We start from the raw sequence: 13,056 nt of genomic DNA, 5'->3' as shown, positions 1-13,056 counted from the left end.
TCTTGAATTGGGGTGTCTGTTTCATTTGGGGGCGTCATAGTGTCTTCCTTCTTCTTGTTACCTTGGTTTTTGTGTTTGTTGTTTGGTATGTTGGAGATATTTGGTTTCTTCACTGTGGAGTTTTTTCTTGTTACACTATGGCTCTATATTAAGTGGACTGTCTGCTTTCGGTGGAGCCTTAGAGGCTTGAGATGAGTGTGGCCTGAGAGCCCTGTTTGGTTCCTGAGGGTTGAGGGTGTGCCAAAGGTGACACTCCCAGGTTAGGCGTGGTAAATCTATCTATCTTTCTTTATTTCTTTCTTTCTTTCTTTCTTTCTTTCTTTCTTTCTTTCTTTTTTTTTTATTCAAAAGGGAAGTAATTCCTCACAGCTGAACGCACAGATGAACGTAATTTGAGGTAGTTATCAGGCAAATAATATACCCACAGGAGCCAGAGATTGGAAGCTCTTTCCCAAGGACTACATAGGGAATCTCTGCTGCCCTCAGTGTGGGCTCAAATTCTCCTACAGTCTCCCACTGGGTTGCCAAGTTAGATCCTAATCTCCTGTTATTTCACACACACCCCCCCCCCAGAGTCAGGTTTTTCTGCTAGGCTCAGGGCCGGTGCAGACCTGAGGTCGCCCTGCTTATGACCTATGTCCAAAATGGCGTCTGCTCTTTTTCTTGCTAGCCTTTGAGGGGTGAGCGGAGAGAAACTTGTGTCCATATCGGTCACTTTTTTTTTCCTCTCTCTCTTCTAGTTAGCCTGGTGAACTTTTCCCCACGGAGTCTTAAGCCTCGTTCCCTCTAGTCTCCTCTTTCCGCTTTCCCGCTGGTGTCTCGGGCTATTGAGGTTTGGCTCACCTTGCGTTCCAGTGCTGGTGTGTTGAGTCTGCCGCTGGTGTCCCGAACTTGGGCTCCCACGCTCTCCACGCAGGTCCACTGTGAATCACTAGTTCCAGAATAGTTTCCTCTGCTGTTTCTTCCCCTACTCTTCCTTGAACCTGCAGTATCTCCACTTTTATTAAACTGTGTCTTCTCAGACTATCAGTGTGCTCCCTTCCTATTCCGCCATCTTGCCGCTCTCCCTATCTCCCATCTTTTTTTTTTAAAAAGTCATGTGATCTCTGTTTCCCTTGAATTGTCCTATTTCACTACTCCTTTGCATAGGAAAATTTCTCTGATGAGTAGTTTATACTATCTCCATCTTTTCCTTCTCTCTTAAATTCATTCTGTAATTGACCTGCTATGCCATTCTCCTTAACAGCTCTTGTCAAGATGATCAGTGAACATAAAGTAATATTGCTATGTCCAGCAGTTAGTTGACTGTCTGTTTTAACATACTGGAAGCATTTGGCATGATTGATCATTTCTTCTAGAAATGTATTATTTATTCACTTACCTTTCTCTTAATTCTCCCCTACTATTCTTGGCTTAACATTCTTTGTATCGTTTACGGTATTTTCATCATCTTACTATCCTGTAAATGTTGGAGTGGTCCAGGCTTTAAGCCTCAGACTTCTTTATCCAAAATCACTTCACTCCCAGGGTGATCCTGTCTACTTTATGGTGTTAAATGTATTGTAGTGAGTTTTAAAGTTGTGTTGCTAGCATTAACTTCTTTAAAGATTCCAGAAGTCTTTATAAAACTGATTCTCCTCTTGTGTGTTCATTAGGCATCTCAAATTTTACATGTCCAAATACCAAGCCCTAGTGTCCACCAGTCTCCTCCCCCATATATCAGATAATGTCTACTGCATTCTTCCACTTGCTCAGGCAGAAGCTTTGGAGATATTCTTAACTCTTCTCTCACTTTTACATCTCATATGCTATCCATACAGAAATCCTACTAGCTCTATCTCTAAAATGTGCAGATGTTTATCATGTTTAACACCACTACACCTATCACCTGAGGTGTTGTAATTGCTTTCTGACTGGTCATTTTGCTTTCACCTTTGACCCTTAAAGCTTGTTCTTAACTCATAAGCCACTATGATGCTTTTAAAGTATTAATTTTTAATTTGTTATTTCTCTACTCCAAACTATCCTCTGCTGTTCTGTTTTTACTATGAATCATATTCAAATTTCCCAGGTCCTAGAAAGCTTTACATTATTTCATCTCCATTGACATCTTTTCCCTTAGGTGCCATTCCCTTGCTCACTTAATTATAAATATAATTACTTCTTTACCATTTTCTAAGTACACCAATTACAGTAATGCCCCCTTATCACAGTTTTGCTTTATGTGGTTTTACTTACCTACCATCACATTCACTTAACTTTTGTTACAGTATATTGTTATAATTTTTAAAAATATTTTATTTATTTATTTGAGAGAGTTACAGACAGTGAGAGGGAGAGACAGAGAAAGGTCTTCCTTCCATTGGTTCACTCCGCAAATGGCTGCAATGGCCAGAGCTGTGCGGAACTGAAGACAGGAGCCAGGTGCCCTGTCCTGGTCTCCCACATGGGTGCAGGGGCCTAAGCACTTGGACCATCCTCCACTGCCCTCCCAGGCAACAGCAGAGAGCTGGATTGGAAGAGGAACAGCCAGGACTAGAATCGGCACCTATATGGGATGCTGGCGCCTCAGGTGGAAGATTAACCTACTGCGCCATGGCGCTGGCCCCTGTTATAGTTTTTTATTGTATCATTAATTATTTCTCATACCTCTTTGGTGCCTAATAATTAAATATATAAAAATATAAATATAAATAAATATATAATAACTATAATAAAATAAACTTTATTATAGCCATGTATGTGTAGGAAAAAAACAGTATGTTTAGGGCAGTTTCAGGTACCCACTGAAGATCTTTGCATCCCCATGGATAAGAGGATTACAGTAGATTCTTTCCTTGGTGTCTTTGTACTTGGTCCTAGTCCCATGGCATGGAAAGCTCTTCTCCGAAATAGCATGACTGCCACTTCCTGCTCACATGCTACCTTTGAGAGCCATTTGTAGTTAGCCCTGTAAAAAATAGCAACAACCGGCCGGCGCCATGGCTCAACAGGCTAATCCTCTGCCTTGCGGCGCCGGCACACCGGGTTCTAGTCCTGGTCGGGGCTCCGGATTCTGTCCCGGCTGCCCCTCTTCCAGGCCAGCTCTCTGCTGTGGCCAGGGAGTGCAGTGGAGGAAGGCCCAAGTGCTTGGGTCCTGCACCCGCAAGGGAGACCAGGAGAAGCACCTGGCTCCTGCCATTGGATCAGCGCGGTGCGCCGGCCGCAGCGCGCCAGCCGCGGCGGCCATTGGAGGGTGAACCAACGGCAAAGGAAGACCTTTCTCTCTGTCTCTCTCTCACTGTCCACTCTGCCTGTCAAAAAATAAATAAATAAATAAATAAAATAAAAAAAATAGCAACAACCTTACTTTCCCTTTAAATTTCTTCACTAGGCATCCCTTTCTTCTTTACCCTATCTTATTGTCTTTATTATAGCTATTTGACAAACCATGGATTCATTTACCTCTTTTATTTTCAGTTTTTGTGCACTATAACGTTAATTACATGAAGGCAGTACTTGGTTTATTTTGTTCACTGCAGTCCCCCTGATCTCTGGGACAGTGTTGGTCATATACTGTGTTCAATAGACACTTGTTGAATGAATGATGGATTAATGTGTTTGTATTTATTCTGGTGAGTACCCTTTCAACATGTGGACTCCATGTGATCCTAAAACATTCTTTGCAGTCGTCTCTTAATATCACTTAATGTTTCATGCAGGTCTTACTGCTTCTGGAAGGTTTTAGGCATTTGATAGTTTCCTAATGACTCAAGTGTGTTTTCATGTTCTTTGCTGTTTTAGACGATTCCCTCATCACTCTCCTTCACTTTATTATTTCTCTTTTTGTGTCTAGTTTAGAGCTTAGTCTATTCAGTTGCCTTTTCATTTAGTAATGATAATTTTTAATTTTTGGAAATGTTATTTATTTATTTGACAGAGTTACAGAGAGAGAGAGAGAGGCAGAGAGAGAGAATCTTCCATCGCGTGGTTCACTGCAGTAGCCAGGGCTAGGCCAGGCTAAAGCCAGGAGCCAGGAGCTTCATTCAGTCTCCCACATGAGTGGAAGGGACCCAAATACTCTGGCTATCTTCTGCTGCTTTCCCCAGGCTATTGGCAGGGAGCTGGATCAGAAGTAGAGCATCAGGACTGGCACCCATTTAGGCTCCCGGTGTCTCAGGCAGCAGCTTTACCTGTTACATGAGAATGATGGCCCAGATAGTTTTTTATTTTTAAGATTTTTAATAGATTGTATACCCACATGTTCCTGTTTTGTTTATTTTAATATTAACCATTGCTTTATATCTTTAAATACCCTCAATTAATGTTTTCTTCAGTGTGTTATTTTTGTTTTGTCTGAAGGCTTACCTTACTCTATGATAGTGTCGATATGTGGGGGTTTATGTGTTTTTAGATTTTGTCGCATCTGGAGAGGGAGGTTTGCAAATTATTGTTCTCTCGCTCTTCTCCAGGTATTTCTCCGCATGTAATGTCTTTCTGTCTCTAGAAATTTTGTGATTGTTCCTAATTGTCAGTGTCACCTGAAACCATTTTTGAAATAGGTTTTATGTAGGTAGTTAGGATTTTAACTAATAGTGACATAAGGGATTCATTATATTTTATGTCTCAGTTGCCTGGTGTTTTGACTCGGCTTCTAATTGGGGTACTTTACCTATAAACTTTTGCTCTTCTAGGCACTCATATAAGCCTTAGTTCCAAGCAAGGGTGGGCAACAGTTTTTTTTTTTTTTTTTTTTTTCATGAGCTAGGAGTTCCACTCCAGTTCTGGTTTCAAAAGGTGAGCCCAACTCTGCTTCTGAACCTTGAGCAAGATACTTTTGTCTCTTATTATTCCTGGAAGCAAGTTCCTTTCCATTGCAGCCTACATCTTTACGTGGAGGAGAGAAAACAACAGCTTCATTTCTGTTTGTAGCTTTGTATTTCTGTTTAGTTTGTGATCCTCAGAGAAGTAGCTGTGTCTCTTTAACTTTTTTCATTATGTTTTTCTTTTAATATCACACATTTAGAAAATAGAAGGAACCTGAAGTGTGAATTTTTTTTTTTTTTTTTTTTTTGGACAGGCAGAGTGGATAGTGAGAGAGAGAGACAGAGAGAAAGGTCTTCCTTTTTGCCGTTGGTTCACCCTCCAGTGGCCGCTGCGGACAGCGCATCTCGCTGATCCGAAGCCAGGAGCCAGGTGCTTCTCCTGGTCTCCCTTGCGGGTGCAGGGCCCAAGGACTTGGGCCATCCTCCACTGCCTTCCCAGGCCATAGCAGAGAGCTGGCCTGGAAGAGGGGCAACCGGGATAGAATCCGGCACCCCAACCGGGACTAGAACCTGGTGTGCTGGCACCGCAAGGCGGAGGATTAGCCTGTTAAGCCATGGCGCCGGCCTGAAGTGTGAATTTTTTAAAAGAGTTATGTATTTTATTTGAAAGGCTGAGTTACAAAGAGGAAGAGGCAGAGACAGAGAGAGAGAGAGAGAGAGAGGGAGAGGGAGAGGGAGAGAGCGAGAGGTCTTCCATCTGCTGGTTCACTCCCCAAATGGGTGCAGTGGCCAGAGCTGTGCAGATCCGAAGGCAGGAGCCAGGTGCCCCCTCCCAGTCTCTCACATGGGTTCAGGAAACCAAGGACTTGGGCCTTCTGCCCTGCTTTCCCAGGCCATAGCAGGGAGCTAGATGGGAAGTGGAGCAGCCGGGTCTCGAACCGGCACCCACATGGGATGCTGGTATCATGCTTTTGATTTGCATCTCCCTGATGGCTAGTGATCCTTAACCTTTTTTCATGTGTCTGATGATCATTTGAATTTCTTCTTTTGAAAAATGTCTGTAATAAGTCCTTTTCCCATTTCTTAACTGGGATGTTTGTTTTGTTATTTTGGAGTTTCTTGATCTCTTTATATATTGTGGTTATTAATCCTTTATACTTTGCATAATTTACAATTAATTTCTCCAATTCTGTCAGTTGCCTCTTCACTTTTCTGACTGTTTCTTTTGCAGTATAGAAGCTTCTCAATTTGATGTAATCCCATTTGTGAATTTTGGCTTTGCTTGCCTGTGCCTCTGGGATTTTTTCCAAGAAGTCTTTGCCATGGCAAGTTTTCAAACTGTACCATTAGAAGTAATTCATGGAATGTATGCAGAACTATATAGTTTTACAGTTATAAACTTCATAAATTTCACAACTACAACTTTAGGAACATGGTGATTCTTCCCACCATGCCCCCCTTCCCACCCAAACTCCCACAAACTCTTCCTCATCCTGTTTTATTTCCACTATTATTTTTAGCTATGATCTATTTTCAATTAACTTTATACACATATGGTTATCTCTGTTGAGTCAGTAGTTCAAGAGATGGTATGGAAAAAAACAAACTTTTCATCAACAATCAAGACAAGGACTGTTCAAAGCCTTTGCTTCTCAAAGTGTTAATTTCACTTCTACAGACTGCCTTTTAGGTCCTCTATTATCTCAGGTCAGGAAGAATATATGGTATTCGTCCCTTTGGGACTGACTGATTTCACTAAGTATGATGTTTTCCAGTTTCATCCATTTTGTTACAAATGACTAGATTTTTTTTCACCACTATAGAATAGTCCATGGTGTACATATCCCATAATTTCTTTATTCAATCTTCAGTTGATAAGCATTTGTGTTGATTCCATATCTTAGCTATTGTGAATTGAGCTGTAATAAACTTGGGGGTACAGATCGTTTTTTCATATGCTGATTTCATTTTCCCTGGGTAAATTCCCAGGAGTGGAATGGCTGGGTCATATGGTAGGTCCATATTCAGATTTCTGAGGTATCTCCATACTGTCTTCCATAGTGGCTTTACCCATTTACATTCCCACTAATAGTAGATTAGGGTTCCTTTCCAGCATTTGGTGTTTGTTGATTGCTGTAAGAAAGCCATTCTAATAGGATGAGGTGAAACATCATTATGGTCTTGATCTGCATTTCCTTGACAGCTAGTGATCCTGAACATTTTTTCATGTGTCTGTTGGCCATTTGGGTTTCCTCTTGAAAAATGTCTGTTTAAGTCCTTTGCCCATTTAGTAACCAGGTAGTTTGTTTTGTTATTTTTAGTTTCTTGATCTTTTTATATGTTCTGGTTATTAATCCTTTATCAGTTATGTAGTTTGCAAATAATTTCTACCATTCTGTCAGTTGCCTCTTCACTTTGCTGAGTTTTTCTTTTGTAGTACAGAAGCTTCTAAAATTGATATAATCCCATTTGTCAATTTTGGCTATGATTGCCTGTGCCTCTGGGGTCTTTTCCAAGAACTGCCTGTGCCAGTATCGTGCAGAGTTTCCTCAATGTTCTCCAATAATTTGATGGTATTAGGTCCTAGATTTAGGTGTTTAATCTATTTTCAGTGGATTTTTGTAGAAGATGGAAGTCAGGGGTCTTGCTTCATACTTCTGCATGTGGAGATCCAGTTTTCCCAGCACCTTTTGTTGAAGAGACTGTCCTTGCTCCAGGGATTTATGTTAGTGTCTTTGTCAAAGGTAAGTTGGTTATAGATGCTTGGTTTCATTTCTAGTGTTTCTATTCTATTCCATTGGTCTATCCAACTGTTTTTGTACCAGTACCAGACTGTTTTGATTATAACTGCTCTGCAGTATATCTTGAAATCTGGTATTTTGGTGCCTTAGCTTTGTTTATTGATATATAAGATTGCTTTAGCTATTTAGGGTCTCCAGTGTTTCCAAATGAATTTCAGCATCATTTTTTTCTATATCTGAGAAGAATGTTCTTGGTATTTTGATTGGTATCCCATTGAATCTGTAAATTCCTTTTGGTAGTATGGACATTTCGATGATATTGATTCTTCAAATCTATGAACATGGAAAATTTTTCCATTTTTGATGTCTTCTACTCCTTTCTTCAATGTTTTGTAGATCTCGTCATAGAGAGGTTTGATATCCTTGGTTAAATTTATTCCAGGATATTTGAATTTTTGGTAGCTATTGCGAATGGGATTGATCTTAGAAGTTCTTTCTCAGCTGTGGCATTGTCTGTGTATATAAAGGCTGTTGATTTTTGTGTGTTGATTTTATATTGTTACTTTACCAAACTCTTCTATGAATTCCAATAGTCTCCTTGTGGAGTCTTTTGGATTTCCTATTAATAGGCACAAATCATCTGCAGATAGGGATAGTTTGATTTTCTTCCCACTTTGTATCCCTTTAATTTCTTTTTATTGCCTAATGGCCCTGGGTAAAAATTTCAGGACAATGTTGAATAGTAATGGTGAGAGTGGGCACCCTGTCCTGTTCTGGATCTCAGTGAGAATGCTTCTGATTTTTCCTCATTCAATAGGAGGCTGGCAGTGGGTTGTCATAAATTGCCTTCCTTTTGTTGAGGAATCTTTCTTATATTTTGCTTAAAGTTTTCATTCTGAAAGGTTATCATAGTTTATCAAATGCTTTCTCTGTGTCTATTGAGGTAATCAATATGGTTTTCGTTCTTCAATTTGTTAATGTGATGTATCACATTGATTGATTTGTGAATGTTGAACCATCCCTGCATACCAGGGATAAATCCCATTTGATCTGGGTGAATGATCTTTCTGATGTGTTGTTGGATTCAGTTGGCTAATATTTTGCTGAGGTTTTTTGTGTCTATGTTCATCAGGAAAATTGGTCTATAGTATTCTTTCTTTCTCTGTTGTATCTTTTTCAGATTAAGGAATTAAGGTGATGTTGGTGTCATAGAATGAATTTGGGAGGATTCCTTCCCTTTCAATTGTTTTGAATAGCTTGAGAAGAATTGGAAGTTAGTTGTTCTTTATATGTGTGTTAGAATTAAGCAGTGAAGCTGTCCAGTCCTGGGTGTTTGTTTGTTTGTTTTTTTTTTTTGGAGGGTGTTTGTTACTACTTCAATTTCTGTCTTGGTTATGGGTCTGTTTAGGTTTTCTGTGTCTTCATGGCACAAGTTAGATGGGTTGTATGTGTCTAGAAATCTATCCATTTCTTCTAGGTTCAGTATATAGGCATACAGCTCTTTGTAATAATTTCTGATGATTCTTTTTATTTCCATTGTGTCTGTTGTTAACATTTCCTTTTTCATCTCTAATTTTATTAATTTGGGTCTTTCCTTCTTTTGGTTAGTTGGGTCAATGGTATGTCAATTTTGTTTATTTTTTCAAAGAACCATCTCTTTGTTTTGCTATTTCTTGTATTTTTTTTTGTTTTCGTATTTTTTATTTCTTCCCTAATTTTAATTATTTCTTTTCTCCTACTAGCTTTGGGTTCAGTTTGCTGTTGTTTTTCTAGGTCCTTCAGATGCATTGATAGTTCATTTATTTGGTGCCTTTCCAAATACTTGATGTATGCACCAATTGCTATAAACTCTCCTATTTACACTACTTTTGCTGTATCCCATAAGTGTCTTTTTTTAAAGATTTATTTTTATTTATTTGAAAGACAGAATTACACAGAGAGGTAGAGACAGAGAGAGAAGTCTTCTGTCCGCTGGTTCATTCCCCAGATGGCCACAATGACTGAAGCTGCGCCAATCCAAAGCCAGGATTCAGGGGTTTCTTCTGTGTCTCCGATGTGGATGCAGGGGCTAAAGGACTTAGGCCATCTTCTGCTAATTTCCCAGGCCACAGCAGAGAGCTAGATTGGAAGAGGAGCAACCAGGACTAGAACCAGCACCCATATGGGATGCTGGTGTTTCAGGCTAGGCTTTACCCCACTGCACCACAGTGCTGCCCCCCTGATAAGTTATGATGTACTGTATTATCATCTTCATTTGTTTCTGGAAATTTTTTGATTTCTCTTTTGATTTACTCTATGACCCACTTCATTCAGCAACATGTTGTTTACTCTTCATGTTCTAGATATTCCAGAGTTGCTGCTTTCCTGCTTCATTTCATTGGTCAGGGAAGATGCATGGTATGATTTTGATTATTTTTTGCTGACTTGCTTTATGGCCAGCATGTGATTATTCCTAGAGAAACTTCCATGCACTAATGAGAAGAATGTATATTCTCTGGCTGTAGGATGGAATGTTCTGTAGATATCTTTTAGGTCCATTTTGTCTGTAATGTTGATTGACTCTGTTGTTTCCTTGATGATTTTCTGTCTGGTTGATCTGTCCATTGCTGAAACAGGGGTATTGAATTCCTCCATTACTATTGTATTGGAGTTTATGTCTCCCTTTAGATCAATTAATATTTACTTTAAATAGCCAGGTTCCCTGTAATTAGGTGCATATACATTTATATTAATCACTTCTTCCTGTCTAATTGATTTCTTCATCATTACATAGTGCCCTTCTTTGTCTCTTTTAACTGTTTAAAAATGTCTGTTTTGTCTGATATTAGGATGGCTACACCAGCTCTTCTTTGGTTTCTGTTAACATGGAATTCTTTTTCCATCCTTTCACTTTCAGTTGGTATGGGTCTTTTTGGTGAGATGTGTTTTTCATTGGCAGCAAATAGATGGATTTTTTTTTTTTTGACAGGCAGAGTGGACAGTGAGAGAGAGAGAGACAGAGAGAAAGGTCTTCCTTTTGCCGTTGGTTCACCCTCCAATGGCCGCCGCGGCTGGCACGCTGCGGCCGGCGCACCGTGCTGATCCAATGGCAGGAGCCAGGTGCTTCTCCTGGTCTCCAATGGGTGCAGGGCCCAAGCACTTGGGCCATCCTCCACTGCACTCCCAGGCCACAGCAGAGAGCTGTGCCTGGAAGAGGGGCAACCGGGACAGAATCCGGCGCCCCAACCGGGACTAGAACCCAGTGTGCCGGCGCCGCAAGGTGGAGGATTAGCCTATTGAGCCGTGGCACCATCCTGGATTTCGTTTTTTAATCCATTCAGCCAGTCTGTTTCTTTTAACTGGTGAGTTGAAGACATTTACATTCAAGATGACTATTGATAAGTGATGAGTTATCTCTGCCATTTTTCCATAAACATTCCTATATTTTTACTTTGGATTTCCTTTTTAATTTTTCTGGGAGATTTTCTGCCTTCTCATTCTTTTGTAGTGATGACCATGTTTCTTTGTTTCTGTGTATCACATCCTTAAGCATCTTTTGTAAGGCTGGACAAATTCTTTCAATTTCTGTTTGTTATGAAAGGTCTTTATTTCACCTTCATTAATACATGAGAGCTTTGGAGGGTGCAGTATTCTGGGTTGGCAGTTTGTTTCTCTTAAGACTTGAAATAGTTCTTGTCATTCTCTCTCAGCCTATAGGGTTTCTATTGAGAATTCCACTGTGAGTCTAGTTGGAGATCTTCTGAAAGTGATCTGGCATTTCTGTTGTGTGCATTTTAGAGTCTTTTCGTTATGTTTTACTGTGGAGAGTTTGACTACAATGTGTTGTGGTGAGGATCTTTTCTGGTCCTTTCTGTTGGGAGTTCTATGTGTTTCCTGTATTTGGATATATCTTTCTTTCTCCAAATTAGGTAAGTTTTCTGTTAATATTTCACTAAAAAAAGCCTCCTCATCCTTTCTCTCTTTTCATGCCTTCAGGTACTCCTAATACTCGTATGTTGGGCCTTTTGATAGTATACTGTAGATCTCCAACTGTGTTTTCTAGTTTTATAATTTCTTCTTGTTTTTGGTCTGACTGTAAAATTTCCAGCGATTTGTCTGCTTCCTTGGATATTCTTTCTTCTGCCTCACCAACTCTGTTTTTAGGACTTTCCACTGCAATTTTTATTTGATCTATTTAATTCTAAAAATTCTAGTATTTTAATTTGTTTTCTCTTTAATCTCAATTTTATGGGAAAAATTTTCTTTCATATCATATAGTTTTCTTTAGGTAGTGAATTTGCTTCTGATTGCTTCAGAGTAATCCAATGATTCGTTTTTTTAGTTCCATTTCTAACATTTCCTCAGTCTCTTCATCCTCACAGTCTTTTGTTGAAATGTCGTAGTGTTCCTTTGGGTGATTCATTGTGTCTTCTTTACTCTTGTTTTTTGAATTTTGCCTTTACTTTTCAGCATTTGTGGAATTTTTTTCTCTCGGATTAGATCTGTTGTTCACAGATGCGCAAAGTATCTGCCCACTGCAGCCTTGCTGGCTTCTCAGTTGTACTGGGTTGGTTGGAGACTCCCACAGGCAGCACTTCCCCTCCATAGGGGTTCCTCTCTCCTTCCCCTCCCAACACAGGGCAACTAGGGTGGTACAACTGACTCCAGGAGCTGGGGCGGCTGCCCCCTACCTGTATCCAAAAATGGTATCAGGTCTCCCCCCACTGGCCACATGTTTCAACTCTAGTTGGGGGGTTGGGAGGGAGAGTGAAGTACAACCTTTTTAAAAAAATTTTTTTTCTGCCTCTGTGCAATTGGTGACCTACTGTAGTGAGTGATCCATGTGGAACTCCAAAAGCAGTTCACTAAGCTCTCCCTCCCGTTACATCAGCAGTGCCTTGGGCCTGTGGAATACCTTCTCACCTGGCTTGCTGGGGTGGACCTCCTCTTCCCCAGATCCAAGACGCTGGGACTTCTGTTGTGTGTTTGCTCTTTCAGCATGGGTCTGGACCACCTCCACTACCCTGGCAGGGTCTCCCCACTGCAGCTCTCCTGCAGCTTTATCCTGAGAGTGTACTCTCTCTCCTTTTTTATATATCAATTTCGTCCCATGTAAATCAGACCATCCTGACACTATTTTGCCATCTTGGAACCTCTAAGATTTTTTAAAAATTTATTTTATTTATTTTTATTTTTATTTTTGACAGGCAGAGTGGACAGAGAGAGATACAGAGAGAAAGGTCTTCCTTTGCCGTTGGTTCACCCTCCAATGGCCGCTGCCACTGGTGCGCTGCAGCCGGCGCACCGCGCTGATCCGAAGCCAGGAGCCAGGTGCTTCTCCTGGTCTCCCATGCGGGTGCAGGGCCCAAGCACTTGGGCCATCCTCCACTGCACTCCCGGGCCACAGCAGAGAGCTGGCCTGGAAGAGGGGCAACCGGGACAGAATCCGGCTCCCTGACTGGGACTAGAACCCAGTGTGCCGGTGCTGCAAGGCAGAGGATTAGCCTATTGAGCCGCGGCGCCAGCCAAGGTTTTTTTTTTTTAAATGTGAATCAGTGTCCAATAAATATCCCCTCATTATTTTATGTAAT

General features: G+C 40.7%; 1 protein-coding gene across 10 annotated transcripts in view; it reads left to right on the top strand.

The window, feature by feature from the left end:
• LOC133771829 (endophilin-A1) overlaps window positions 1-13,056 on the top strand; it is a 717,118-nt gene that overhangs the window by 94,145 nt on the left and 609,917 nt on the right. The window lies entirely within an intron of this gene.

This window comes from Lepus europaeus, chromosome 12 (genome assembly GCF_033115175.1).
Source record: "Lepus europaeus isolate LE1 chromosome 12, mLepTim1.pri, whole genome shotgun sequence".
In the NCBI taxonomy this organism is placed as follows: Eukaryota; Metazoa; Chordata; class Mammalia; order Lagomorpha; family Leporidae; genus Lepus; species Lepus europaeus.
This window is presented reverse-complemented; position numbering and strand designations above follow the sequence as displayed.